Source organism: Lagopus leucura, unplaced genomic scaffold, assembly GCF_019238085.1.
Source record: "Lagopus leucura isolate 7727_CA_CO unplaced genomic scaffold, USGS_WTPT01 Super-Scaffold_100001, whole genome shotgun sequence".
NCBI classification, from domain to species: domain Eukaryota; kingdom Metazoa; phylum Chordata; class Aves; order Galliformes; family Phasianidae; genus Lagopus; species Lagopus leucura.
Genome location: NW_024962262.1, coordinates 79,310,776 through 79,316,775, shown reverse-complemented (window position 1 = coordinate 79,316,775; position 6,000 = coordinate 79,310,776).

Sequence of the window (6,000 nt, the reverse complement as noted above, 5' to 3'; positions counted from 1 at the left end):
ATTTCAGCAATTCTCTCTTTGAGAGAATTGCTCTCTCACAAATTTGTTTCAATCAATCCAGTAATTTTTTTTTCTTTTTTTAACAAGGACTTTAAAAGTTCCTACCAGTATTCCACTGTATTTTTTTATCATGTGACAGATGACAGCAGAGGGGCAGTCTGACAAAATATAGTCTAACATGGAAGTACATATGAAGCAAAGTTGCTCTATGAAATACCATCACATTTCTCTTTTTATCTGTTGTAGTATCCATGGAAACAAATAGGAGGCATTACTTCCAGAGCAACCTATGTAGACTGAGGAAAAAAGCTGTCAGGAAATGCATCCTCATCCCATGAAATTAAGATTTAAATGTGGAGCATGTTTCTTTCACAAAAGAAAAAAAAGATCTGTCTTCAACAACAAATATTATTATTTTTTTTTGAAAATTAAACAGTGCTTTATATGTAAGTATTAAAAACTTGTTATTTTTAATATATTAGCTTTATTGGTCTTAGCTAATAGTAATTCAAGAAGAGCAAAGAAAAAAATGCTTGAAAGGAAAAATATCTTTTTTTTTTTTTTCTTGCAACTAACATTATTTTCCTTCTAGTGATAGGTGAAGCTGTATCTATAGACAGATATAACTGTGTGTTTTCAAAGATTGGTCCATATTCTAGATACATCCAAGAATAATAACTGTCATCTCCTTAATAGGGCTTTCTTGTCTTCTGTCTTGACATCCACCTTCTATTTTTTTTTTTTATTTTATTTTTTCCAAATAAGAAATATCAGTCTGCTCTGTTTTCCTCCAAAATGATAAAGTAAAATTTTTTGAGAAGTCAGAAACAAAAGGAAGAGTAATAAACTTTAACTATCTCTAAATAATTTTTGAGAAATTAAATTAAGAATACTGGAAAAAAAAAAGGGGGGGGGCATTATATTCATCAGATATATGATTTTTGTTGTTAGAGCAACAGTGAATTCAACATACAAAATATATATATGAAATATATATCTGAGTAACTTTGTCTCCAATGAGGAAATAAAATCACAGTTGTTTGAAACAGTAGTAAGTCATTATTCTGACTAATAATCGTTAAATATTAGCTTACTAACTTGGTCAGACCTTTTATACAAAAAGCATTTGTCCTCAGCATCCCTCTGAAAGCAGGATTAAGCCCCAGACATTCACCTGAGAGTTGAAACAAAACACTACTAGAAATTTACCATTGAAATCTGCTCACTAGGTAAAACACACATATTGAATATGTGACAATGGATACTTAGTAATTGACAGTATTCATCTCTTCCTCTCTTCTGTCAAGACGTCTGAATTTCTTTTTGTCTTAGAGTAGTAGTGTTGATAACATTTTGCTACTTCAATGGGATCTTCAGACTCAATGTTATAGGCAAGTGAAATTCATAGTTTTTAGATATTCAGCATTTGTCCTTTCCAAAAGTTGTGTATATACAAATGTTAAAAGGTATAAATTTTCTTCTCAGAAAATTTGCTTAAGAATATAGAAGTATTTTTAATACTCAAAGTAATTGAGAAATGCATGGTGGTATCATTTGGTAAAAATCTTTTAGACCTACAGACACAAGGTGGTAGTATCATCCTTTAGTACTAACTCTTTAGGCTGGCCTTCCTTTTACTTAATAGTCATCTTTCTTTTTTCTTCAAACAAGGGCAAGAAAAAAACCTCAGCATTTCATCTCAGTACTACTGACATTCAACATGTACCCAGAGCTACTCTGCATCAATTCAGTAGTAAACTGGCAAATTACACAAATATAGCTGAAATCTGTGTTTAGACTTTCATATCTTTCAGCAAGCTAGAGAAATTTTATATTTTTCTGGCTTACTGCATTTCTTAATAATTTTTGAGGCTACTGAAGAGCAGAATATAAAGAGAAATAAAATAAGGTGATGAGTTGAAACTCTTCAAAGAAGAACAGTCTATCTTAACAGTACCTATCAAGTGGTGAATAGTTTGTCAAGAATCTCCAGGCATTTCAGTCCAGAGAAAACTCACAAAGATTAGTAATCCTGACAACTAGATATTTCTAACCACTCTTTCCCCCTTTCCCCCCCCTTTTCCACTTGCCCCTGCCCCCTCAGAAATAAATATGCTTTTAAAATAGTTTTCGATTACTTTATGCCTTTTAAATACTTATGAGCAAGATTTTAGGTTGAGGCATAGGCTTGAGATTTAAATTGTTTCTCTAGAGAACTGTCTGTAGTATGGTATCCATCATCATATTTCTTCATGTTTCTTCAGTTAATAAAATGAAAAGATCACTTTTCTTGATCTGTTGGTGATGCTCTTTCTGAAACATCCAAGGAGACTGTTTACCTTCTTTGTTTCAAGAAAGTATTTCCTGATCATGGACACCAGGACCTGCACCTAGTCCTTTCCAACAAACCTGCTTTCTGAAGAGTCAGGCTTCAACATGTACTGGTACCTGGGATTATCCTTCCCCAGGTGCCAGATATTTCATTTTGAGGTATTCATCTGTCTATTTCTCTAGACTTTCAATGGTCCTGTCAAGGTCAGCACAACCTATCCAGCATTATGTTTATCCATTCAGGCCTCCTGCTGACTCTACTTGATTTCCGACTCATGCAAATGGAATGTTAATGATCTCAGAGGAAGTGATCTTTGAAAATCAGTCAGCTCTCCTTATCTTCTCTCCAGAGCTATACTCCATGGAACTCTTCCAAGCAAGTCTCTCAACAGGCTGTGCTCTGCTCTTGTGAGGTGAAGGCATACTATTTGACTCAGAATCCTGTATAACATGAGCCTGCCTCAGTTTTCACATTTCCAATCAGTTGACAAGAATCAGAGTCCAGCAGAGCCCTAGCTCTAATTGACTCTTTGGCCACCTGTATCAGGAAGTAGTTCTCAATACAATCTAGAGATCTTCTTCTCACTTTTTTAAAATGTCCATCTCTTTTAGTTGCCTATATATTTACCCCATCTGTGCTGTACTATTAAGTAGCATTCCTGATAATGAACCTATCACATCAGGAAAGATTATCTGGTGTTCAATACCCAGCATTTGCTTTTTACAGTCAAAATACTAGAACTGTGATACAGAACTTGAGCGTAATTGATGTGTATGGGAAGTAGTCTTTTATTATAGAGAAGGTCTATTAGACAAGGCTTATCTTTGAACACTGGACTCATGTTTTCTGGAATCCAGCTTTCTTAGGATACGCATATTCTAATAAATGTAATATAAAATAAAGCTTATGTCTGTATTTCAACTTCTTTGTCCATAAATTGATAAAGCAGATAATACTTAGCCAACCATTTATTGTATGTGTATGGATAACAAATGATACTGTACTCTAATTACTTTACTGGCGTGAGCTTAGCATTCCTTCATTACTCTTCTGACAAGGCTACAAATCATATTTGCCAGGTTCTCCCAGATGCATGTCAATAAAAACCTATTATGAGACTCAAGGATGGATTATCTGTGACAGGATGACTGACCAATAGCTAGAGGATGGATGAATAAGTCTAACTCCGGGAAAATCAGCCCAAATATCAATCAGTTTAATGAGTGAATTTGAATTAGGAACATGGAGTGGTTTCTCTAGAACTTTGTTTGAACTATGCACTTGTATGACTTAATTTAATTAGATGAGAACTATGAAAATTCTAATTTAGATTAATTTTAGTCTAATTAGAAATGAATGATATTAGAATGATAAATGTTATCAAATCCAGCCTCTCTACTGACAGCAAATCTGAAGGACTTGCATATGAAGATTGTAATATCTTAGTAGATTTTTAAATTATTGTAATATTTTAGTAGATTTGTTGAGAATTTATTTCTTAATCAGACTAAATCCTGCTATCAGAGTTTTTCTTACATTCCCATCATGTGAGCCAAAACTAGATGTCAAGATGCTTCTGAAACAAAATTGGACTCCTGTCAAGTTTGAAACACAAAACTAGGAATTCTAGAACGTCTGGATGTGGAGACCTAGATTTGTAATTTGAACTTCCTGAGATCTGAATCCAAGCTTCTTATTTTTAACCACCTCTGCAACTTGCAGTGCTAATAATATGAGATGGAAGAAATTCTAAGATTATAGACAGACATAATTTCTCACAATTCAGATTTAAATGGATCAATACTTCTTTCTTAAATTACGTTTTCCTTGTAGGAGGGAGACTGCCAGTTATCATATGTTGCATTAATACTAAGTGCTCCCAAATTTCAGAATGAAATATTTGCATTAAACTAATGTATGATTGAAAATCGTTACATTGGTTACACTGGTTTAAGCTGTAGTTCTGAGACTGGAATTTGCATGGTTGACAGCTTTATAAAATGGAACCTTTTAATAAATCTAGAAATATTATACAGAAAATATATAATAATATATAATATAATAATATATATATAATATATAATATAATAATATATATATTATATAGAGTTATAAAGGAGAACATTTCACTGTTCCATACTGCATTTAGTAATAAGAGTAACAGAAGCACCACCAATTTGAAAATGCTCTGATGTATTATAAAGATACATTTATTCTTTAGCACTTCATGTCCTATACATGTGGAAATGTATTTCTAGAACAAAATTGGAAAAAAAAAATTTACTTTAGATTTAGGTGTAACAACTACATTGAACATGAGAAGAAAAAATAAATCAAACAAACTTTTGCAAGTCTGAGTAGATTGGATACGGACATTGAAGAGTGGGACCACATTTGGATTTCACTTCCCAGAATGAACCAGTAAGTTCTCATGTAAGACAAACAATTATAAAATTTTATCTTAATAACTAATTTATGCCAGGTTTCCCTACTCCCCCGTTCCTATACTTAATCTGAAGAGGTCTGGTTTTGGTTAAGAAGCTCTAGAGTTTCTATTTTGTTTTTGTCATTAATGTTTGTTTACAATTGTGTCAGTTTTATCTTCCATTAAAATTTACTGTGGATCTCAAGGTACAGTCGCTCCACTTTGTTTCATGATTTAGCTATCCCCCACACTGTCTGAAGTAGTGTAAGTAGTGGATCAGGACTTTTCCTTTCTGATGTTTCTGTTGCTTAAGGAGAGTGTAAATTCCCACTCTCAGATTTATATAAATATAAGTCTTGTATTGTTCCATTATATAAATTTGTAGTGCTATACCTTAAAACTGACTGTGTAGCACAGATCTTGCTTCTCAGAAGAGAATATTAGAATATCTTTATTCTTTAGCAAGAAGAACCATAGCTTTACATATAATATTCTCTGTGCTGTCCTTGGAAGGATGGTTTGCTTATGAAAGATCCATACGTCCTGGTCTGATGGTTTTATCCTAAACAGTGATACTTTCAAGACTAAAAATCAGAGGATAGATAAGTAAATAATAGTAAAATTGTAATTGTAAAATGACCCATTTAACTGATCAACGTAATTTTTTACTCTTTTAACCAACAAAGAAGCGTTTCTTCAAAACAAATAATTACCAAGCAGATAATATACACTATTTTTAGAGAAGAAAGTTAAAATATTTACATCTTTGCTATTTATTTATTTATATGAAGCCGTGTATAGCTTAATTACTCATTTTTGTTGTTTAAACCTGCAGGTGACTCAGCACCACAGTTGTTTGCTCACTGTCCCTATTCTCAGTGGGATGAGGGAGCAAATTGAAAGGAAAAAAAAGCAAAAAGTTGTGGGTTGAAACAAAACTATTTACTAAGATAAAGAAAAGGAAAAAGACAATAATTATGCCAAATATATATATATATATATATATATATATATATATATATATATATGTATATAGTGATGAACAAGGAATTGCTCACCATACCCTGACCAGTGTTCAGCTAGTCCCTCAAGCAGTGGAAGAGAGTGAGATGAACTCCCTCTCTGTTTCAAATTCTGTCCACTGGATGTCATATGGTATGGAATGTCCTGTTTGCAAGTTTAAGTCAGCTGCCCTAATTCTGAACCCTTACAGCTCCCAGGGTCCTTCACTACAAATGGCCTT